Below are 26,436 nucleotides of genomic sequence, written 5' to 3'. Positions count from 1 at the left end.
TACGTATTCTATGTAATTAATTATTAATTTGCGTATTTTGATATACCTGTTTTCTATGACCATGTAATCTGATAAATTTTGTAAATAGTATTCCATTTCTTGATACTGCTAGGAATTTAGATTTTTAGAATAGCTAAACCATTTTCTATGTTTTCTATAAATTTTAATATGTTGTCAACCTGTTTTATTTTGTGCAAGATAACAGAGTGGAATAAGATTAGGAGTGTCTCCACTGAATTATTATCGTCTAAAAATTGGTTTATGGTTAATTAGACGAATGCTAAATTTTGTTGATGTTTTGAGCATATGCATTTCCGCCGTTTCTTTTTTGGGACATTTTCTGAGTCTGTTTAGGTTACACCAACATCCTCAGACAATGTGGGGCACGTGTAACACCGGAAATGCATATCCTCCTATTTCCATCTATTGTACTATAAATTTGTTTTCCTTATTTTTGTTACCTGAATATATGACATTTCTGTGTCTTTACATATTGTAATTGTTTTACTATTTGTATATATATATATATATATATATATATATATATATATATATATATATATATATATATATGCATTTATGTCGATGTATAATTGGTTTGTTTCGTTAATATTATTTGTATTCTTACGCTGGGTCTTGCCTAGGGAAAACTGCTATCGAACGATTACATCGATAGGTTGTGTGAAGAACGAAAGTGTTTAGGATCTTTGGTAGTGTGAACTCTGTCGCGTGGAGCACGGGCTGAGCAGAGGGAGTCTGGCTGGAGTAGCGAGTGGATCAGGTGTGTTGTGTGAAGCTCCCGCGAGTTACCGCGCTTTCGGGGTTTGGCAGCATGTAATTGCGCTCGACTTGCGATGATAGTTTCTGACATGGTGTCGCGGACGGGAAGCATTAGCTGGCGCACATCAAGAGCCCGTTTCGTCTGGTGACCGTGTCGAGAAGAAGGCGCGCCAACATCCAGCTTCTGCAACAGCGACGGCCGACAATGAGTGACTGTCGCCACCTCCTCGATCGACGGCTTCAAACCTTCAATCAGCCAACAAGGAAGACTGGAAGCACAATAAGTTTAAGAACTGTCTGGCAGACCTCAGGTTTTCAAACTTTTAAACTTGTTGCATCAAAATTACAGCTACTTAGCATGAACCTTTGTTGCTCATTGTCCCAATTGCATTACCAAGCAGGGTCCCTTCCTTTTCCAGAATGAACCCGAGTGTCGTTGAAATTCAAACGCCAGCATTAAAGTAACATAATTCAATTTCGCTGCTTTAATTTCAAAGTTCAGTTAAAGTATTCATAGCTGGCTACAATATCTAGATTACACAAGCACGAAGTAAGAGTGCGAGTTTTGTTACCATATTTTAGCTTACCTGTGACTGCACCTCAGCTTGGTACGTACTAAATTTTACTATTGTTAATTGTTCAGAATCATTTAATTCAAGTTCAAAGTTAAATCTCTTGTTTCTAAATTGCATAGATTCAAGTAGCATTTGAAATGATTGTTGAGGTAGTCCAAGACTAACCGTATTTTACTGAATTTCGATGTGCTTCAGAAAGAAAGCTCACTATTAACTTCAGTCACTAAATTAACTTTCGATTTTCCGGTTTTATTAATTCTTTTGCTAAATGAAGTCAGAGTGTAGCGAAATTTATTATTTCTGACAAACTTTCAGTTTTCACACTACACGTGTCAACCTTCAGTTGCCACGATTCTAGTGCTAATTATATGTGTAATAACCTTTCTTTTTCAGTTACTATAGTAATTGTCCTTAGGACTGGCGACCATAATTTCCCCCATATGTCAAATATCTAATTACCGCTAGTTAATTGTTAACGTAACGGCCGCACATTTACTTTCTTTATTAACTTTACCCCTTTTCAAAATTAATTTCCACTAGTTTCATTAGCATTTTTCTTTTCATTTAGATGTAACCCTTTCCTCCCTCTTTACCGACAAATCAACCTCGGTGACGATTGCTTTTCCCAAATTTCCGTTAGGTACACGCGGTTTAATTTTTCACTGTCATTAAGGTCGATAAGTGAGGGGGAGGTTACAAGGCTATGATGCGACATTCGCACCGTGCAGAATCAGCGAACAGATGGTTATGGGCCGTTCCTTGTTCGGAAGATTACAATATTGAAACAGTTCATACCAGCTGCCATTGAATTTGGTAGCCATCAGTTTGAACAGTCGTCTTAGATTGTTTGTATATGATGCTGTCATTCTGTCATTTACAGTCATGTAAAGTCATCAGAGTTCCAAAACGAATTACAAAATGATTTAGATATGATATCTGTGTGGCGCGAAAAGCGGCAATTGACCCTGAATAAAGAAAAGTGTGAAGTGATTCACATGAGTACTAAAAGAAATCCGGTAAATTTCGATTACGCGATAAGTCACACAAATCTGAAGGCTGTAAATGCAACTAAATGCTTGGGGATTACAATTACAAATAACCTAAATTGGAAATATCACATAGATAATGTTCTGGGTAGAGCCAACGAAAGATTGCGATTCATTGGCAGAAAAGGTGCAGCAGGTCTACTAAAGAGACAGCTTACACCACGCTTGTCCCGCCGTATTCTGGAATATTGGTGTGCGGTGTGTGATCCGCATCAGATGGGACCGATGGATGACATCAAAAGAGTACAAAGAAGGGCGGCTCATTTTGTATTATCGAGAGGTAGGGGAGATAGTGCCACAGACATGATACGTAAACTGGAGTGGCTATCATTTAAAAATAGGCGTTTTAGGTGCGACGGGATCTTCTCATAAAATTTCAATCAGCAATAGTCTCCTTCGATTGCGAAAACATTCTGTTGGCACCCACCTACATAGGGAGAAATGATCATCACGATAAAATAAGAGGAATCACTGGTCGCACAGAAAAATTTAAGTGCTCGTTTTTCCCGCTCGCCGTTAGAGAGGGGAACGGTAGAGAGACAGTTTGAAAGTGGTTCATTGAACCCTCTGACAGGGAATGAGATTGGGAATAGCAGAGTAATCACGTAGACGTAGACGTAGACCTAGGCGAAAGTATATTGCGAGTGATGTGCACTTTGGTTCCGTTAAAAGCCGTTGAGTCGGTTTAGACATGCAGCAGTTAGTTTAGATATGCGTCATTCGGGACAGATTGCATTTTAAACTGTTGCAAATAATAAACTGCCAAGAATCCTCCTGTGTAGGATCAGAGGGCAGCCCCAAACTGCAGTGGCTATAGTACTAGATGGTGTACATCGCTTAGTTGAGTTGTTTTCTTACGTTGTTTTGAGATGAAGAGACCTGCAAGTATTTATTTACGTGTCTATACTAGACATAATAATTTTATCCTAAGTCTTTGCGGATTTTGCTGCGGTTAAGTTGTGAACCGACGTGGCAGTGTGGCAGCATTGCAGCAGTAGTACTTAGTTTGCGTCCACGGACTGCTTGGTTTAGGAGCATGTTTCTTATCCGATCTTTGAACAGAGGTAAATATGGATATGGGAGGTTGTAGTGGAAACAGTCTCCGTTCTGAAATGGTTATCAGTAGCATTGGCCTTGGTCCATCATCTTGAGGTTGCCGTCCTGCTCTGTGTTGAGTTTGAAGGAACTACAACGAAAGATGTGTGGCCCTTGTTGTCACCAACGTCGCTTGATATTCCCGGAGCCACAGCGCCTTCGGATACAACAGCTCGGATCGAATCACACTCATACCAGGGCGAATGGCGAACAGCCAGCGCCAGACACCTCGTCTGTTAGGACTGCGGTCAATTCTGACAGTGTATAAAGAGAGAAGTGGAGATGGGACATTGGGAAGCCATTATCACGTCCACTCACAAAGTTCGCTGTGGAGGAGAAAGACGAGGACTCGGCGGAAATGTGGGTGAGTCACTGCTGGTATCTAACTCACTCAGAGCAGCAAGCTGCGAATCACGCCTTATTTTGGCAGCAACGACAGCTGCCAAATGGTCGCAGAGGCATCCTCGGTTCCAACAGGTGGCTGGAGGTATTTGACAAGATGTAAAACGTTGACTGGCTGTAGCAAAGGCGGACCTTCTGAACAAGCGACATTTGTTAACAGCGGATATAAATTGAAGTGTTAGGTAGTGTTTTCTGAAGGCATTTGTCTTTAGCGCAGTCTTGCACGGAAGTGAAACATGGCTGATAGGCAGTTCAGACAGGAAGAGAATAGAAGTCTTTGTAATGTGGTGCTGCAGAAAAATGCTGAAGATTGTTTGGGCAGATCGCAGAACAGATGAAAAGGTATTGAACAGCACTGAGGTGGAAAGAAATTGGCAGTTCAGTTGACTAAAAGACGGAATTGGTTGATAAGACACATTTTGAGACTTGAAGGGATCACCAGTTTGGTATTGAACTAAAACTTGTAGAGAGACGTCAAGAAATAAGTACAAAATGTGGATTCAAAAGGATGTGGGTTGCATGCACAGGATAGATAAACGCAGAAAGCTGCATCAAACCAGTTTTCTGACTGCTGACTGCAACAACCTAAATAGGCAGCACGTATCCGGGATAATATGGTGACAACGGGGCGTGGCCTGACCCTTTTTTTCCTTTATTGAGATTCGATTCCTCGTAAAGGAGGCGAGCTGGCAGCAGCTTAGTACGCCGCTCTTCAGCGTACAGAAATTTTTAAAGAAATAAAGATAGTAAATTATAAAAGCAGGCGATATAATCGGTGACTTAAATGGTTAAAATAGCGGAAAATTGTGGAACTGAAACATGAAACAAAGGGTTGGCGATGCTAATAAAATACACAGGAAGCAGGCAGGTAAAATAAGAGACAGACAATTAAAAAACACGGGGATAGTCTGGTCTCTATTCGCAAGAGATATAAAAATCACACCCGGCGACAGCATGATTTCTGTTCACAACACTTTGGAAAAGACGCACAACACTGAACACTCACTTAAATCACTTCACGAAAAAGTTGGCGCAAAAATGACACACCACAGCCGAGGGTAGTGGGGGGAACCTGGACAGATGATAGGAAAGGAAAACGGGGAGGAGAGGAAAACCGAAGTGAGGGGAGGGGGGAGGAGCCGACGGAAGACGAGGACTTATAAAAGGGGGGAGGACTGGGCAGACGCGAGAGGGAGTGGGGAGAGGCAGAGGAGGGGATTGGGGGGGGGGGGGGGAGCTGGCCTGACAGGCATATCGACATCTGAAGTAGATCGAAGGCCTCACCAAAGTAAGACAAAATGCGACAACATACTGATGTTCTGTGGTACATCCCGTAACCAGCATCCCAGATGGTTGATCATAACCATTTCTCTCCATTTAAACACACAACACTTGTTACAGTATTGCCTAGGTCTTTGTTATACATATAACAAATTCCCCATATTAAAAATTTTAACCGTTAATACACTCCTGGAAAATGAAATAAGAACACCGTGAATTCATTGTCCCAGGAAGGGGAAACTTTATTGACACATTCCTGGGGTCAGATACATCACATGATAACACTGACAGAACCACAGGCACATAGACACAGGCAACAGAGCATGCACAATGTCGGCACTAGTACAGTGTATATCCACCTTTCGCAGCAATGCAGGCTGCTATTCTCCCATGGAGACGATCGTAGAGATGCTGGATGTAGTCCTGTGGAACGGCTTGCCATGCCATTTCCACCTGGCGCCTCAGTTGGACCAGCGTTCGTGCTGGACGTGCAGACCGCGTGAGACGACGCTTCATCCAGTCCCAAACATGCTCAATGGGGGACAGATCCGGAGATCTTGCTGGCCAGGGTAGTTGACTTACACCTTCTAGAGCACGTTGGGTGGCACGGGATACATGCGGACGTGCATTGTCCTGTTGGAACAGCAAGTTCCCTTGCCGGTCTAGGAATGGTAGAACGATGGGTTCGATGACGGTTTGGATGTACCGTGCACTATTCAGTGTCCCCTCGACGATCACCAGTGGTGTACGGCCAGTGTAGGAGATCGCTCCCCACACGATGATGCCGGGTGTTGGCCCTGTGTGCCTCTGTCGTATGCAGTCCTGATTGTGGCGCTCACCTGCACGGCGCCAAACACGCATACGACCATCATTGGCACCAAGGCAGAAGCGACTCTCATCGCTGAAGACGACACGTCTCCATTCGTCCCTCCATTCACGCCTGTCGCGACACCACTGGAGGCGGGCTGCACGATGTTGGGGCGTGAGCGGAAGACGGCCTAACGGTGTGCGGGACCGTAGCCCAGCTTCATGGAGACGGTTGCGAATGGTCCTCGCCGATACCCAGGAGCAACAGTGTCCCTAATTTGCTGGGAAGTGGCGGTGCGGTCCCCTACAGCACTGCGTAGGATCCTACGGTCCTGGCGTGCATCCGTGCGTCGCTGCGGTCCGGTCGCAGGTCGACGGGCACGTGCACCTTCCGCCGACCACTGGCGACAACATCGATGTACTGTGGAGACCTCACGCCCCACGTGTTGAGCAATTCGGCGGTACGTCCACCCGGCCTCCCGCATGCCCACTATATGCCCTCGCTCAAAGTCCGTCAACTGCACATACGGTTCACGTCCACGCTGTCGCGGCATGCTACCAGTGTTAAAGACTGCGATGGAGCTCCGTATGCCACGGCAAACTGGCTGACACTGACGGCGGCGGTGCACAAATGCTGCGCAGCTAGCGCCATTCGACGGCCAACACCGCGGTTCCTGGTGTGTCCGCTGTGCCGTGCGTGTGATCATTGCTTGTACAGCCCTCTCGCAGTGTCCGGAGCAAGTATGGTGGGTCTGACACACCGGTGTCAATGTGTTCTTTTTTCCATTTCCAGGAGTGTACATTTTATCTACAACAGAGGTAAGAATACTTTGTTTGCTTTGTTTTGTACTATTGCCACTAGGTGGCATATGCTTAACCATAACTGACTGTAACTAGGCGCTGGCCTTCGAACTGACTGTCTGCGTCCGCAGCTCGTGGTCGTGCGGTAGCGTTCTCGCTTCCCGCGCCCGGGTTCCCGGGTTCGATTCCCGGCGGGGTCAGGGATTTTCTCTGCCTCGTAATGACTGGGTGTTGTGTGCTGTCCTTAGGTTAGTTAGGTTTAAGTAGTTCTAAGTTCTAGGGGACTGATGGCCATAGATGTTAGGTTCCATAGTGCTCAGAGCCATTTAGACTGTCTGCGCTATATTGATGCACTGGCAACTCATGAACTGAAAACTGATTCTGCTTGATGGATAACGATGGTGGTGGTGGTGGTTAGTGTTATTTAACGTCCCGTCGACAACGAGGCCATTAGAGACGGAGCGCAAGCTCGGGTTAGGGAAGGATTGGGAAGGAAATCGGCCGTGCCCTTTCAAAGGAACCATCCCGGCATTTGCCTGAAACGATTTAGGGAAAGCACGGAAAACCTAAATCAGGATGGCTGGAGACGGGATTGAACCGTCGTCCTCCCGAATGCGAGTCCAGTGTGCTAACCACTGCGCCACCTCGCTCGGTTGGATAACGATAGCAATACATGTATCCCCCTGGAAAATGCCGTAACTGTCAGTGAAGACATGTAGCGTGAATGGATGCAGGTGATTCGAGATTATTTTAACGACATGGTGCCTTCCATTACTACCACAAGTCCCATAGAAGCTCAGGAGAATGTCACTCATAGCACAATACTGTTCCCTCTTGCATACATGTGTGCAGTGATGCTTGTTTCGAGCAGCTGTTTGCCGGGATGATGGCGTATCCGGACACAACGAACTACATCTACATCTACATCCATACTCCGCAAGCCACCTGACGGTGTGTGGCGGAGGGTACCTTCAGTACCTCTATCGGTTCTCCCTTCTATTCCAGTCTCGTATTGTTCGTGGAAAGAAGGATTGTCGGCGTGCCTCTGTGTGGGCTCTAATCTCTCTGATTTTATACTCATGGTCTCTTCGCGAGATATACGTAGGAGGGAGCAATATACTGCTTGACTCTTCGGTGAAGGTATGTTCTCGAAACTTTGACAAAAGCCCGTACCGAGCTACTGAGCGTCTCTCCTGCAGAGTCTTCCACTGGAGTTTATCTATCATCTCCGTAACGCTTTCGCGATTACTAAATGATCCTGTAACGAAGCGCGCTGCTCTCCGTTGGATCTTCTCTATGTCTTGTATCAACCCTATCTGGTACGGATCCCACACTGTTGAGCAGTATTCAAGCAGTGGGCGAACAAGCGTACTGTAACCTACTTCCTTTGTTTTCGGATTGCATTTCCTTAGGATTCTTCCAATGAATCTCAGTCTGGCATCTGCTTTACCGACAATCAACATTATATGATCATTCCATTTTAAATCACTCCTAATGTGTACTCCCAGATAATTTATGGTATTAACTGCTTCCAGTTGCTGACCTGCTATTTTGTAGCTAAATGATAAAGGATCTATCTTTCTGTGTATTCGCAGCACTTTACACTTGTCTACATTGAGATTCAATTGCCATTCCCTGCACCATGCGTCAATTCGCTGCAGATCCTCCTGCATTTCAGTACAATTTTCCATTGTTACAACCTCTCGATACACCACAGCATCATCTGCAAAAAGCCTCAGTGAACTTCCGATGTCATCCACCAGGTCATTTATGTATATTGTGAATAGCAACGGTCATATGACACTCCCCTGCGGCACACCTGAAATCACTCTTACTTCGGAAGACTTCTCTCCATTGAGAATAACATGCTGTGTCTTGTTATCTAGGAACTCTTCAATCCAATCACACAATTGGTCTGATAGTCCATATGCTCTTACTTTGTTCATTAAACGACTGTGGGGAACTGTATCGAACGCCTTGCGGAAGTCAAGAAACACGGCATCTACCTGTGAACCCGTGTCTATGGCCCTCTGAGTCTCGTGGACGAATAGCGCGAGCTGTGTTTCACATGACCGTATTTTTCGAAACCCATGCTGATTCCTACAAGGTAGATTTCTCGTCTCCAGAAAAGTCATTATACTCGAACACAATACGTGTTCCAAAATTCTACAACTGATCGACGTTAGAGATATAGGTCTATAGTTCTGCACATCTGTTCGACGTCCCTTCTTAAAAACGGGGATGACCTGTGCCCTTTTCCAATCTTTTGGAACGCTACGCTCTTCTAAAGACCTACGGTACACCGCTGCAAGAAGGGGGGCAAGTTCCTTCGCGTACTCTGTGTAAAATTGAACTGGTATCCCATCAGGTTCAGAGGCCTTTCCTCTTTTGAGCGATTTTAATTGTTTCTCTATCCCTCTGTCGTCTATTTCGATATCTACCATTTTGTCATTTGTGCGACAATCTAGAGAAGGAACTACAGTGCAATCTTCCTCTGTGAAACAACTTTGGAAAAAGACATTTAGTATTTCGGCCTTTAGGCTGTCATCCTCTGTTTCAGTACCATTTTGGCCACAGAGTGTCTGGACATTTTGTTTTGCTCCACCTACCGCTTTGACATAAGACCAAAATTTCTTAGGATTTTCTGCCAAGTCAATACATAGAATTTTACTTTCGAATTCATTGAACGCCTCTCGCATAGCCCTCCTCACACTACATTTCGCTTCGCTTCGCAATCCGGCGTAGCAAGAAATGTTAGGTGTTTTACAGGCTACACGTTTCCATTGACTGATATTCCAGTGTTGGTGATCTGGTGCCCACTGCAGTTGTAAGAAACAGTGAAGCCGGGTCAACATAGAAACACGTACGGATTGTCTGCTGCACAGCCCCTGCTCAACAATTTGTGCTTAGTAGTGTGCTCCAAAATACTTGCTCTTGCGCTAGCATAGCATTGTTCATCAGAGCAGCCATGCATCGTCTTCTGTCCTGCCTTACAACTCGTGTAAGCCTAAGACATCTTCATTGCGTGGTGAGCGATCGGCGTTCCATAGGTCCTCACAACAGCAGCACGCGGATAGGATACTAGCTTTCCGCGATTCTACTATGCTCGTTCCCACCCATTAGGCCGGCTGACCTCCACACTTTAGGCTCCATGACAGCTGACCTCGAACGGTTTAATGTCTTCGCAATTGTGTGAACCTTCGATGCATTTTTTTCTTTCTGGGGATTAATTCATGAGTTTCCACCATGACAATAAATGCCCACATACACAATAGGAACAAAGTTTTTGAGAAATCCAGTAACACTATCAAACCAGAGCTAGCGAACGCCGAACACAGGACACTTCCTGCGACAATAATAAGCAGCGTGAGCTCACATTGATGCTAGGCATTGTCACAAGGCAGTCATACCCTCACCCCCTCCGCTCCGCCCCCCCAAAAAAATATATACAGAGTGTTCCATTGATCGTGACCGGGCCAAATGTCTCACGAAATAAGCGTGAAACGAAAAAACTACAAAGTTCGAAACTTGTCTAGCTTCAAGGCCTGATGGCGCTGCCATAGGTCAAACGGATATCAGCTGCGTTTTTTTTAGATTGGAACCCCATTGTTTATTACATATTCGTGTAGTACGTAAAGAAATATGAAGGTTTTAGTTGGACCACTTTTTTCGCTTTGTGATAGATGGCGCTGTAATAGTCACAAACGTATAAGTACGTGGTATCACGTAACATTCAGCCAGTGCGGATGATATTTGCTTCGTGATACATCACCCGTGTTAAAATGGACCGTTTACCAATTACGGAAAAGGTCGATATCGTGTTGATGTATGGCTATTGTGATCAAAATGCCCAACGGGCGTGTGCTATGTATGCTGCTCCGTATTCTGGACGGTGTCATCCAAGTTTCCGGACCGTTCGCCGGATAGTTATGTTATTTAAGGAAACAGGAAGTTTTCAGCCACATGTGAAACGTCAACCACGACCTGCAACAAATGATGCCCAAGTAGGTGTTTTAGCTGGTGCCGCGGTTAATCCGCACATCAGTAGCAAACAAATTGGGCGAGAATCATAAAAACGTCGATGTTGAGAATGTTCCATCAATATCGATTGCACCCTTACCATATTTCTATGCAGCAGGAATTGCATGGCGATGACTTTGAACGTCGTGTACAGTTCTGCCACTGGGCACAAGAGAAATTACGGGACGGTAACAGGTTTTTTGCACGCGTTCTGTTCAGTGACAAGGCGTCATTCACCAACAGCGGTAACGTAAACCGGCCTAATATGCACTATTGGGCAACGCAAAATCCACGATGGCTGCGACAAGTGGAACATCAAAGACCTTCTCCGGTTAATGTATGGTGCGGGATCATGGGAGGAAGGATAATTGGCCCCCATTTTATCGATGGCAATCTAAATGGTGCAATGAATGTTGATTTCCTACGTAATGTTCTACCGATGTTACTACAAGGTGTTTTACTGCATGATGATGGATTTCTGGCACGTAGCTGACGTGCGGTTGAAGGGGTATTGAATAGGATATTTCATGACAAGTGGATTGGTCGTTGAAGCACCAAACCACGGCCCGCACGTTCACCGGATCTGACGTCCCCGGATTTCTTTCTGTGGGGAAAGTTGAAGGATATTTGCTATCGTGATCCACCGACAACGCCTGACAAAATGCGTCAGCGCATTGTTAAAGCATGTGCGAACATTACGGAAGGCGAACTACTCGCTGTTGAGAGGAATGTCGTTACACGTATATATATATATATATATATATATATATATGAAATATGGACCTTGTCGTTGGTGGGGAGGCTTGCGTGCCTCAGCGATACAGATAGCCGTACCGTAGGTACAACCACAACGGAGGGGTATATGTTGAGAGGCCAGACAAACATGTGGTTCCTGAAGAGGGGCAGCAGCCTTCAGTAGTTGGAAGGGCAACAGTCTGGATGATTGACTGATCTGGCCTTGTAACAATAACCAAAACGGCCTTGCTGTGCTGGTACTGCGAACGGCTGAAAGCAAGGGGAAACTACGGCCGTAATTTTTCCCGAGGACATGCAGCTTTACTGTATGATTAAATGATGATGGCGTCCTCTTGCGTAAAATATTCCGGAGGTAAAATAGTCCCCCATTCGGATCTCCGGGCGGGGACTACTCAAGAGGATGTCGTTATCAGGAGAAAGAAAACTGGCGTTCTACGGATCGGAGCGTGGAATGTCAGATCCCTTAATCGGGCAGGTAGGTTAGAAAATTTAAAAAGGGAAATGGATAGGTTAAAGTTAGATATAGTGGGAATTAGTGAAGTTCGGTGGCAGGGGGAACAAGACTTCTGGTCAGGTGACTACAGGGTTATAAACACAAAGTCAAATAGGGGTAATATATATATATATATATATATATATATATATATATATATATATATATATATATATATATATATTTTTTTTTTTTTCCTGCTCGTAGATGTGTGCCTAACAAAAGAACGTCACGAATGTCGCTGCAGTCGGTGACGTGCAGTGCTTGAGAACAGTACTGTAGTCACCGAGCGAGGTGGCGCACTGATTAGCCCACTGGACTCGCTTTCTGGAGGACGGCGGTTCAAACCCGCGTCCGGCCATGCTGATTTAGGTTTTCCGTGATTTACCTAAATCGCTTCAGGTAAATGTTGGGATGGTTTCTTTGAAATGGCATGGCCGTCTTTCTTCCCCGTCCTTCCCTAATCTTTGGGACCGATAACTTGGCTGTTTCGTGCTATCTCCCGAATTAACCAACCACCCAGCCTATAGTCGGGCGCACTCTGCCTTCTGTGACTGCTATCTTCCACCTACTGGAAACAAACGGACGAAAACCTTAAAACCACATTCGCAGTGACTTATTTGCTAAAACACACTCGTGTTGTAACCTCCCCCTCACTTATCGACCTTAATGACAGTGAAAAATTAAACCGCGTGTACCTAATGGAAATTTGGGAAAAGCAATCGTTACCAAAGTTAATTTGTCGGTAAAGAGGGAGGAAAGGGTTACATCTAAATGAAAGGAAAAATGCTAATGAAACTGGTGGAAATTAATTTTCAAAAGGGGTAAAGTTAATAAAGAAAGTAAATGTGCGGCCGTTACATTAACAATTAACTATCGGTAATTAGTTATTTGAGATTTGGGGGAAATTACGGTCGCCAGTCCTAAGGTCAATTACTATAGTAACTGAAAAAGAAAGGTTATTACACATATAATTAGCACTAGAAGTGTGGCAAATGAAGGTTGACACGTGCAGTGTGAAAACTGAAAGTTTGTCAAAAGTAATGAATTTCGCTACACTCTGACTTAATTTAGCAAAAGAATTAATAAAACAGGAAAATCGAAATTTAATTTAGTGATTGAAGTTAATAGTGAGCTCTCTTTCTGAAGCACATCGAAATTCAGTAAAATACGGTTAGTCTTGGACTACCTCAACAATCATTTCAAAAGCTACTTGAATCTACGCAATTTAGAAATAAGAGATTTAACTTTGAACTTGAATTAAATGATTCTGAACAGTTAACAATAGTGAAATTTAGTACATACCAAGCTGAGCTGCAGTACAGGTAAGCTAAAATACGGTAACAAAACTCGCACTCTTGATTTGTGCTTGTGTAATCTAAATATTGTAGCCAGCTATGAATGCCTTAACTGAACTTTGAAATTAAAGCAGTGAAAACGAATTAGCTATATTACTTTAATGCTGGCGTTTGAATTTCAGCGACACTCGGGTTCATTTCGGAAAAGGAAGGGACTCTGCTTGGTAATGCAATTGGGACAATGAGCAACAAACGTTCATGCTAAGTTGCTGTAATTATAATGATGAAAATGGAACAGTTTGAAAAGCTGATGTCTGCCATACAGTTCTAAAACTTTACGTGCTTCCAGTCTTCTTTGTTGGTTGGTTGAAGGTTTGAAGCCGTCGATCGAGGAGGTGGCGACAGTCACTCATTGTCGGCCGTCGCTGTTGCAGAAGCTGGATGTTGGCGCGCCTTCTTCTCGACACGGTCACCAGGCGAAACGGGCTCTTGACGTGCGCCAGCTAATGCTTCCTGTCCGCGACACCGTGTCAGAAACTATCATCGCAAGTCGAGCGCAATTACATGCTGCCCAACCCCGAAAGTGCGGCAAATCGCGGGAGCTTCACGCAACACACCTGCTCCACTGCACCTCCCCAGCCATACTCTCCCTGCCCGTGCTCCACGTGGCAGAGTTAACACTACCAAAGATCCTACACACTTTGATTCTTCACACTACCTATCGATGTAATCGTTCGATAGCAGTTTTCCCTAGGCAAGACCCAGCGTAAAAATACAAGTAATATTTACGAAACAAACCAAATATACATCGACATAAATGCATAAATATATATATATACAAACAGTAAAACAATTACAATATGTAAAGAGACAGAAATGTCATGTCTTGAGGTAACAAAACAAGGAAACAAATTTATAGTACAATAGATGGAAATAGGAGGATATGCATTTCCGGCGTTACAGTGTCTTATGTGGAACAAAATTCTACGTAAAATTGCGTGGGCGATACGCACTCCTAGTTAGTCCACCTGTCAGAGTGTTGATCATAAAGACGGGAATGACCTTTGCCTGCCCCGTGGGCGGACGTTACCGCCTCACGCGAGGAACGGGGGCCTCTAGGGCGGCTCGCCGGTAAATCAGGCTTAGGACGCTAATCTGGCGGCGCTAACCTCCACCCCAGGGCCCCACCCCCCTATAACGCCTCACTCCTCTGCGCGACCCCTCACGGCGTCGCCCACACGTAAACAGTCCACCGGCGTGCGCCGTGGCACTGCCCAACCTGTTTATTGTCGTCGTATTTCGTACCTAGCGGCCGCGGCCGCGCTATTTGCGTGGTGGAGGATTGGCAGCGGCGGCACCCCAAAGTGGTCTTATCTGTTCGGCGCTGCGGTTGCTATTGCGGGACAGCGAGGCGTGTCCGTCGGACCGCATTCTTTCTTTCGGCAGCCGCCACTTTCTCGACGGGAGCGGCCAACTGCGTCGTTCCCGGATCAGATTAGCCGTTAAACAATGTTTCTTGATGTAGCCTTTGAAGTACCGACGTAGAAAGCATCGTTTCGTAACGAATCCACAGACACCATGAATAACACTTCCCTCTCCCACACTTCCAGTGTCTCTATCGTCCCAAATTTTCCGCTGGTGATCAGTTCCTAACCAAGTTCACCTCCAGTACAATGAAAACAATAAACGCCAGTCCTCTTTCCTCATATCACTTACTCACTCTACATGCGGCAAGAGCCTTATCGATCCTCCGCTTGCTTTATTTTTTTACTTATTTACACAAGTTCCGGAGGACCAAAGTGAGGAGCTAATCTCCAAGGTCATGGAATATTTCATTCATGATATTACAACATAAAAGTAATAACAGACAAAAATAAAATGTTTATGAACGTGTAAAAATTCAGTCCATAAGTTTTAGTAACCGTTATCAGCTATACAACAAGAATCAGCTTAATTTTTCAAGAAACTCCTTGACAGAATAGAAGGAGTGGCCCACGAGGAAACTTTTCAGTTCCGATTGGAAAGCACGCGGATTACTTCTAAGATTCTTGAATTCGAGTGGTAGTTTACTGAAAATGGATGCAGCAGTATACTGCACACCTTTCTGCACAAGAGTTGAGGAAGTCCGATCCAAATGCAGGTTTGATTTCTTCCGAGTGATAACTGAGTGAAAACTTTTTATTCTTGGGAATAAGCTAACGTGTTAACAAGAAATGACAATAAGGAATATATATACTGAGAGATCATTGTAAAAATACGCAGAAACATGAACAGGGGACGACAAGAGGTTCGTGAAATTACACCACTTATTGCCCGAACTGTCAGTTTCTGAGCCAAAAATATCCTTTTATATTAGGAAGAGTTACTTCAAAATACAATACCATACGACATAGTGAATGAAAATAAGCAAAGAGTCGAACCATCAATCACTTCAGATACCGTTAGAATAATAAAAATGGCAGCATTAAATCTTTGAACAAGATCCTAAATTTTGATTTTCACGACAGTTTACTACCTATCTGAACACCTAGAAATTTGAATTGTCCAGTTTCTCTAATCACACGCCCTTTCTGTGAAATTAAAACGTCAGGTTTTGTTGAATTGTGTGTTAGAAACTCTAAAAATTGAGAGTGACTGTGATTTAGTGTTAGTTTATTTTCTACAAGCCATGGACTTAGGTCATGAACTGCACTATTTGAAACCGTGCCAATGTTGTACACATCCTTTACTACCAAGCTAATGCCATATTAAACAGATATATTTTAAAGTTACCTGTAATACTAGAGGGCATGTCATTTATATAAATAAGGAACAGGAGTGGCCCCAACACTGATCCCTGGGGCACTTCCCACTTGACTGTACCCCACTCAGACCTCACATCACAGCCATTTTAAACATTGTGAATAATGACCTTTTGCTGAGCTCCTCCCCATATTCCGTAATGTTCCAACTTATGGAGCAATATTTAGTGATCAATACAATCAAACGTCTTAGTTAAATCAAAAAACATTCCTAGCGTTCGAAACGTTTTGTTTAACTCATCCAGTACCTCACAGTGAAAAGGGAACATAGCATTTTCAATTGTTAAATGACTTCTAAGGCCGAACTGTACATTTGACTGCAAATCTTGTGATATTAAATGATCAATTATCCATACATACACAACCTTTTCAATAACTTTAGCAAACACTGACGGAATTGAAGTAGGTCTAAAATTGTCTACATTATACTTTTCTCCCGTTTATAAAGCGGCTTTACTACTGAGTACTTTAATCGTTGAGGGAAACTGACCATTCTTAAAGGAAAATTTTCAAATATAGCTAAGTACAGGGCTAACATGTGCAGCACAGTACTTCAGTATACTAATAGCCAGTCCATCATATCTATGAGAGTCCTTTGTCTTCAGTGATTTGATTATTGAATCATCTCCCCCTTAAATGTATCACAGTTGAGTATTTTGGACATCAATCTCGGAAAGGCATCTGCCAAGAAAGTATATGATTCCCTGTAGAAATTAATACTTTATTTAATTTACCAGAAATGCTCAGAAAATGATTTTTAAGTACTGTATTTATATCTGATTTATCAGTAACAGAACTATTTTTACTACTAACTGACTTTATATCATCGACCTTGTGCTGCTGACCGGATACATCCTTCACAAATGACCATATGGTTTTAATTTTATCCTGTGAATTAGCTATTCTATTTGTGTACCACATACTCTTTCCCTTCCTAACAAAATTTTAAGCGCCTTACAATACTGCTTATAATGAGTTGCTGTAGCTTGATTTTGACTTCATCTAACATTTTGATATAATTCCCGATTTGTTCTTCAGGGTATCCATAGCCCACCAGTCAGCCACTCGGGCTGCCTGTTACTGCTAGTACTCCATTTAGAACGTTCTAATGGAAAGCAACTCTCAAAGAGCACGAGAAATGTGTTAAGAAAAGCATTATATTTATCAAATGGTTCAAATGGCTCTGAGCACTATGGGACTTAACTTCTGAGGTCATCAGTCCCCTAGAACTTAGAACTACTTAAACCTAACTAACATAAGGACATCACACACATTCATGCCCGAGGCAGGACTCGAACCTGTGGCCATAGCGATCGCGCGGTTCCAGGCTGTAGCGCGTAGAACCGTTCGGCCACTCAGGCCGGCTTATATTTAACATCTGTGTTATCGGTACTATAAACATCCTGCCACTCTGGTTCCTTGGTAAGATTTAAAAAAAATACTCTCTATTGCTGTTTGATTAACTTTCCAACAGAGTTTGTATTTATATGTGACATTTGTTTGAGTACAAAAGCCTTTTAATGTTAAGATTTGTGCATGGTGATCTGAAAGGCCATTCACCCTTTTACTAACAGCATGCCCATCTAGTATCGTTTATTGTTTGTGGTTGTGCTACTGTTACCCTGCACCCTAGGGAAATAAACACGTTCAGCATCAGATCGTATGATTTTAGGAAATCCACCAACATCCTTTTTGTTGCACCACCATACACAATATCTATAATGAACTCACTACATATGTAAGTAGGCTGTTTAGGTTTTCTTATTGGCAACGTTACGTAGCGCTCTGTATGAAAATCACTTGCTGTGCTGTGTGCAGTCTGTGGCTAGTTTGCATTGTTGTCTGCCATTGTAGTGTTGGGCAGCGGCAGCTGGATGTGAACAGTGCGTAGCGTTGCGCAGTTGGAGGTGAGCCGCCAGCAGTGGTGGATGTGGGGAGAGAAATGGCGGAGATTTGAAATTTGTAAGACTGGATGGCATGAACTGCTATATATATTATGATTATTAAGGTAAATACATTGTTTGTTCTCTATTAAAATCTTTCATTTGCTAACTATGCCTATCAGTAGTTAGTGCCTTCAGTAGTTTGAATCTTTTATTTAGCTGGCAGTAGTGGCGCTCGCTGTATTGCAGTAGTTCGAGTAACGAAGATTTTTGGTGAGGTAAGTGATTTGTGAAAGGTGTAGGTTAATGTTAGTCAGGGCCATTCTTTTGTAGGGATTTCTGAAAGTCAGATTGTGTTGCGCTAAAAATATTGTGTGTCAGTATTACGCTGTTAAGCCAGTTTTACTACGGATTTATTTTTCTTGTTTGCTGCACAGTGCCTTATATTAGTTGCAATATTGCAATTGCTTTGCCTATTTAAATTTTTTGTCATTGATGTTTGTGTTAATTGTTTTGTGCTGCTGCATTGCCTCGTCCCTTAGTTTACCATCTGAGCTCAGTAGATTTAAGTTAGCTTAAGAGGGGGTAGCCTATAAGAGAATGAGTTGCGATGAATTTGAAGAAATGCACTGAGAGGCTATACGAGAAAAGTACAGAAAGCAGGTATAGATCGGACTTTTGGAAATAATGAAGAACGAAGTGAGATCTCCGAGAAGTATAGAAAGTTTTGTTTGCAAAATACTGCAGTAAAACAAACCCTGTCCTTTCCTTGTATTATTCCGCTATATGTTTGTGTACCCTTGTGTATTTATGTTTTTCCTGTATTTAGATGTTTATCTGATAAGACTTATGTTGTTGAATTTTTCTAATACTAAGCTACATTCACTATGATGAGGAATACTGTTATCCTCAAATATAATTGGCATTAATAATATGTTATTTACCTTGTAAATATGCTTAGACATTATTTATTCTGTTTTGTTTTAATGTTCATGTGTGAAGTTGATGTTTCAAAATTAATTCTGATCTTTTATGTATTTACTCATGTCATAATTCCTGTAACACTGATGTATATGTTATTTCTATTCTTTTGTAAAGCCTGTATTACTACAAACGTTATTTGTATTGTTATGTTTTTAATGATGTATTTTGTACCTTTGTAATTGTATTCTCATGTTATAATATTGTAATTGACACCAGTTCATCAAATTAAGTAACTTGTAAGCATTCATTTCACTGCACACATTTCTGTTGGTCATAGTAATGCACAATAGGTGAGAAGTTGGGACTGTTAGTGTTTGCACGTGTGTTACTAATTCAGCAAGGACTGGATAGCAGCATTGCTGGTTCTAAGGACAATTCCAAAAAGTTTGTGAGTGCACAAGTAGTGGTTATGGACTTGCTATATTATCCGCAAGACTCTTCAATGGTGATTGTGCACCTGCGCAGTCACAACAGATGGCTGCTGGCCATCTCTACAAGGACTACAGTGGGTCTGCATCTTTGATGACCCACCAATACCATTATCTCTACAAGGACTACAGTGGGTCTGCATCTTTGATGACCCACCAATACCATTATTTCTACAAGGACTACGGTGGGTCTGCACCTCTGGTGGCCCACCAATACCGTAATCTCTACCAATACTACAGTGGGTCTGCTCTGTGATGACTTACCTACCAATATTCTTGAAAACGTCGAATGACTCTGCTGTGGGTTTGCTCTGTTGTGGCCCATTACCTGTCAGCATGTCAAGTGCGAGCACTGTCTTTCCGTGGGAAGGACAACACTACTTCTTCAAGACTGCATGGAAATCCTGTACTTCCGTGTGCACTGTCTTTTACTGCTCAGACTTTGAGAAAAGAAACGGCAGTTTTACTGTGATGAATGATCAGGACCGTCTTTATAGACTGTGAGAAAATTTTAGCTTTTGACCAACATTGTATTAATAAGTGTGAGCATTGGATATCTTTGTTATTGTAATTATGAAAATTTTATCAAATCATTATTGGCCACTGCCCAAAACAATTTGTAAAATTTTTTGTGGGGAGCATGGGGGCTATGTAAGTAGGCTGTTTAGGTTTTCTTATTGGCAACGTTACGTAGCGCTCTGTATGAAAATCACTGGCTGTGTTGTGTGCAGTCTGTGGCTAGTTTGCATTGTTGTCTGCCATTGTAGTGTTGGGCAGCGGCAGCTGGATGTGAACTGCGCATAACGTTGCGCAGTTGGAGGTGAGCCGCCAGCAGTGGTGGATGTGGGGAGCGAAATGGCGGAGATTTGAAATTTGTAAGACTGGATGGCATGAACTGCTATATATATTATGATTATTAAGGTAAATACATTGTTTGTTCTCTATTAAAATCTTTCATTTGCTAACTATGCCTATCAGTAGTTAGTGCCTTCAGTAGTTTGAATCTTTTATATAGCTGGCAGTAGTGGCGCTCGCCGTATTGCAGTAGTTCGAGTAACGAAGATTTTTGGTGAGGTAAGTGATTTGTGAAAGGTATAGGTTAATGTTAGTCAGGACCATTCTTTTGTAGGGATTTCTGAAAGTCAGATTGCGTTGCGCTAAAAATATTATGTGTTACTTTAAGCACAGTCATGTATAATTTTTCTATGGGGACGTTTCACATATAACTAATTTGTGGTACTTCCTACAAAGTGAATCAAGAACCCTCTCTAGCTTGAGCAGAAATGCTCTGAAGTCAGAGTTAGGGGACCTATAAACAACAACAATTAGAAGTTTTAGTTTCACTAAATTCAACTGCCTCTGCACAACATTCAAATATCTGTACAGTGCAGTGCAGTGATACATCTATGTACTCAAATTGAATACTGGTTTTTACGTACAGAGCCACTACCCCCCTCCCGCAAGGAACTCCTTGAAAAACAACCAGCTAATCTGTATCCTGGTAAAGGAAGCCTCTGAATTGTCAAAGTATTTATATTTAAATGGTGCTCCGATACACTAATAATTTGAGTCAACACCTATAAGCCGTTCATTAACATTATCTCCAATACCTCTTATATTTTGATGAAATACGCTAATTCCTTCTCTACTTGGAAACATGACGTTCTCTGAAGGTGAGTTCTTAGTTAGAGGGACTTCCTTTAAGTAGGTATACCTATCAGCTCTAACACCAACAACTCTACGAGCGTCTTCCATTCCTTTATGTCGAGTGCACTGCTTGTGAAGTAAGTGTTGATATTCATTCCACCAGTGTCGCCTTGGACTTATCTCACCACCTAATTCCGGTTCTTCCTCTTTCTCTCGTACCATCTTTAATTTTACAGAGTGCTCTTCTAAGCAGTCTGTTCTTCATCACCTATATGGCCTGCCTAGTTCAACCTTCTGTTCTTAAGCATTTCGCTCATATTATAGTGTTTATACAGTTCTCTTAATTCCATGCCATAATATTTTCATCATGTACTGGTCCAAAGCTTTTCCTTAATATTTTTCTATCGAACATTAACACTTTTCCTCATTTTCTTTCTAAATATTAATGCTTCACATCCATATAATGTTACCAGTATGTTAGCCAATTGATACAAGCGGATTTTGAAGTTAGTACTAAGTGATTTCTTCTTTAGAATTTGTATGAATGGAAAAACTGTTTGTTATTGATAGACGTTCTTTTGTTGTTACTGTGGAGATCCTTTAAGTGCTTGAACCAGTCAATACTCTTGAAAGCTAATCTATCTATACCCAAAGGTGCATGACTTCTGATTTTCTTACTGATGACAACACATCCTGCATTTTCTTCACTTACATGTAATCCTGTTTTCTCAGTGATCTTTCATCGTTATGTTGCATCATTTTGACTAATTCTGTTTCAGAACTCCTTTTTAACGCATCTTCGTAGACAAGACTTATCAAGATTTTTTTTTTAAGTCAGAGACTACAGAACAGCATCATAGCCACCGCTAACCCATCATTTACTGCTAAGTAGTAGATAAATAAGAAACAAAGCAAATTTTTTACGGACACCTTATGGTGTCACTATACTGTGGGAGTTGCAGCATGAAAACGAAGGCGCCACAAACGCATGTTAGCTGTCGCCTTGAGTCTGTCGTACAGATATTCATCAAGAAAAAAAGTGTGACATGAGGCTTCACTCCCTGTACCGAACTGGAAATAGACTTTAACTGGTGGAAATATGGGTACTGTATCCAGTTAATCATCTATAATGTTTTGACAACCAGAGGCACGAACAGTGGGCTTTAATCACGAGCGAAACTGTTTATGCAACGCCAGTCTTTCCTCTTCTTTACTATAACTAGGCACTGTGGGATAAATACTAAACATAAAAAACAGAAAAAAATCGATCAGTCTCTCACATTTTCTCAGCGCAAGTGATTAATAGTTTCCTTCCGCGTGTTTCGCCGAGTTTATGTTTCCACTCTACGTATAAAATGGAAACAAGAATCAGCAGAGCACAGGAATGTACACTATTAAACATCGCTGAATTTCAAATAGGAGTGGACTGTTCTTTTTTCCTCTCGAAATAGCGGAAAGAATGTCACAGTAGGATAAATGGATTGGAAAGGGTATCATTAAATTAAAAGTGTTATTACTAGCATCAAAATGTTTCACAAAAATTTTAATAATCAACTGTTTATTCGGAATCTCTTATATAATGAGTAATGTCCACCACCATAAAAAAAGGAAAGAGAAAGACAGAGAGAGAGAGAGAGAGATAAATGGAAGTTAACACGGAAATTTTTAAGAATGAATGGCACGCAGTTTGAATGTGATGTTCTGAATCCCCTGTCTAGAGCTTAAATGGTGGTTTCAGGGTAATCATATGTATATTTATGTGTATACGTTACAACGGAGCAAACTCTGAGGATTTTCCAGAGCAGGTCATTCAGATTATAGAGAAGGAGCGTCGGTTGGATGCAAGCAGTGGCAGTAAAACCCTTTGAAGGGGATCTATGTAGTTTTCTACACACAGCCTGTGGCTGGCCGTGTCTACGCAATATTCTAAGTGCTAATCCTGAAAGTTTCGCAGGACAACTTCTGTGAAGTTTGAAAGATAGGAGACGAGGTACAGGAGGAAGCAAAACTGTAATGACGGGTCGTGAGTCGTGCTTGCGTAGCTCATTCGGCAGAGCACTTGCCCACAAAAAGCAAAGGTCCCGCGTTCGAGTCTCGATTCGGTACTCAGTTTTAATATACCAGAAAGTTTCAGCTTTCGATTTTTTTGGCGGAGGAGATGTGGGATGTTCCAGTGACGGCTTCGGGCTGTCAGACCGCTGTCGGATGGAATCATCTTGTTGCACCATGACGGCCTCACCCACACAGCCAGTCGGACGAAGGCTATGCTTCAGTGATATCGCTGGGAAACACTGCTACATCCTCCGTACGCCCGGATCGTTAACCCCGCGATTTTCACATCTTTGGTGAAGAAAGACATGCGTGGATGTCGGTTCCAGTCGGACACGGAAGTTCAAGAGTGGATGAGGCTGTGGATCCATCAGCGGCCGACGGCATTCAGTGAAACACGAATTGTGAAATATTTCCCTGAAAATAGCAAGAATCCTTAGTAATTTTCAGGTGAAAGCGATTTTCTGCCCACCATCTAAGATTTCGAAGCTGCTGGAATCAGTGAAGGATAACTTGTTATTGTGGAAGGGGGGAATCTACAATATTCCTTACCAGTGGGTATGGCTTATACAGAACAAAAACACGTGCAGTGGAAGAACGTTGCACAGGGCATAAACTTTGCACTCGCCTTCCGCATTCCAGAAAGTCTTCAACAGTATCTCCAACGGACATTCAGTGGAGAATGACAAAACGTTAATTTTGGCCACAGCGACATCTTGTTGGTACTTCATTATAAAGGAATCGCTTGAAATACGCTGCGCGGAGAATCCAATGAACGGCGACAGCGTCTACCAGTTGGAAAATGACGGGAATCCCGTCATCACCGAGACTTGATCCAGACGAAGACGCCAGAATAATCCGATGACTGCGAGGAGCGGCAACACCGACGACAGCTGATCCTTGCAGTTCCATCAGCGAGGACGCTGCCGCCGGGAAATGTCCGTCTGTCACTGTGACTCTGGCGCATGCGCGGCAAGACTATATAAGACGGAGCGGAGAATGTCTTCGTCAGTACGCTTACCCTTCGTGCAGACGAGCTCTGGTTTTGTTCGTCATGATCGTGGCCTATTACCAGCGACCATTGTTCGTCAGTCTTCGATGGCTCGCCTGAAGCTGAATGGCAGGCGTCTAGTTGAAATATTGTTCAGTGAAGTTTGCGACGACCGGCTACAATCCCGAAATCTCTTCGCACGGAACAGGAATTGATTGTCTCGTCTAGCAGTGAAATAAATGTCTTGAAGTATGTGGTAACTACCTATGAACCGAGCTATTCCATCATCCCTCTGTGACAGGTGTTTGGTTTTCATTTCTCTCCCCATCATAGCAAGTGTTAATCGTAGAATGAATGAACCAGTGCAGCAAAAGGCTATATATTGCATTGAGTGATCGTATAATTGCTGCAAAGTACCGGTCTCGGTAATGCAGTTAGGCAATAAATACACGACCAGTGAAAACAAAAATGTTTATGTACGACTGCATATAAATTGCTTGTTAAAACAAATGAACAGAATAATACGTGTAATAACAAATATAATAAAAAAAGACCACAAACAGCACGTGTTACGTGAATGCAATTGCATAATCATCATACAAACGAAGCTTCGCTTCACGGTACGAATAATTTAATACGCTAAAAATGAAGAGAAGAATGGCCGAGTCGATTGTAATACTTTCAGAATTGACGAAAGTCGTATTCTGTACCAATGGATTAGCAAAGGCATGTGAAATTTAACTCCAGGATTTCATAACGTGAATAAGTGAAAATTTAACCACCGAACGTAGGCATCTCAAGCATGGTTAACGGAACAACTCTGCAGACAGGCAATGCCTACGCATGACCCCAATGAGTTAAAGCATCTCACCAAACAACAGCTCAGCGACTAGCCACATTCGACAATAAACATGCTCGCCTCACTGCCGTCGACACCAGACCAGCCAACAGAGCAGCATCCAACGGAATTTGTTTGAACCCCGGCCCTTTGACCTGCACTACTGTAAGCACTGCGAAGCATGCTTCCGAAATCCTCGCAGACTTAACCTATAACGATACCGTGTTTGTAGCCGATACTGGGTACTGAATCATCTTTGCACTAATGCTGCGACAACTATTTCGCGAACTAAATATATAATCAAACTGAATATTGAGAGTGGATATTTAACAGGCATCTTTCAAATTTAATAACTTTTTGTACAGAGTCCGCCCATTCTCTACCCTATAACAGTTGGTGAAACTGTAGTACAGATACAGGCTTATCTATTGTTCTCGGATTCGCGCAACAATGCGGACCGCCATAAATCGTAAAAGTGCACCCGCGATGTTCATTAGTACCACAGGTATTTTTATCACATGTTTCTATTGTTTCAATAACTTCTAGACAGCGTCATCACTACTTTTCCCTTTCACAAAGACAAGAATTGGGACTGATTAACTCTATGGACCTCCCTCCCTGTCGCTCAGCCGTCTTTCCTTAACGTTCACAAGTGTGTTGGTCCCAAAGGTTGCCCTACCACTATCCCGTACCCTGTACTACTTTTGCAGCTAGCTGGACACTATGACCAGTGTTAATGAAGCCTTAAGCCGTACGGTTACGAGTGGGACGATTTTCGCGTTTTTGGTATGAACGTTATTTGGCCCTGGAGCCGTTTCGTTTTTCAATTTCTATATTAGGGCTACTTTTCCATCACGGGGACGGTGCTCCTATTGAAGTATTGACGTATTCACTAAAGCCAAACTGCCATTGCTGTTGGTATCAGCCTGTGTGTACACTGAAAGAGCCTAGCCCAGAGACTTCTGCGATCTCGGAACGGGCAAACCCTGCGACGTTGGCTGAGGTATGTGGTTCTCAGACTCACAGGAACGGTTGGCCACACATCATTATATGATTTATTTCCACTTTTCTTTTTCCGTCGAAGGTCACCGTGAGTTTACCTTCTGTCTCCGCAGTTCTAACAGTATTTCCAGGCTTTCCATTTATTTGAAGTGGTCACCTTGACGTTCAAACGAACCACTGCAAAAAAATATCGGCACCTGTAACACGTAAGAATAGGATAAATGCTCGAGCTTTCGACGATAATATCCTCAGATGTCGTCAGGATGAAAAGGCTGTCGTCATGCCGCAAGATATGACGAGGTCTGTGAAGATAGTGGCACCCGCTGGATCGGAATCAACTGGGCTGCTTTCTCTTCTCTCTCCCACTGTCGACAGCTCACTTCCATTAACCACGTACATTATGTCTGATGTCTCGGATTAAGCCATTGCTGTACATTGTCCCTTATGAAACAGCCACAG

The sequence above is a fragment of the Schistocerca cancellata genome, unplaced genomic scaffold (genome assembly GCF_023864275.1).
Source record: "Schistocerca cancellata isolate TAMUIC-IGC-003103 unplaced genomic scaffold, iqSchCanc2.1 HiC_scaffold_732, whole genome shotgun sequence".
Taxonomy (NCBI): domain Eukaryota; kingdom Metazoa; phylum Arthropoda; class Insecta; order Orthoptera; family Acrididae; genus Schistocerca; species Schistocerca cancellata.
This window is presented reverse-complemented; position numbering follows the sequence as displayed.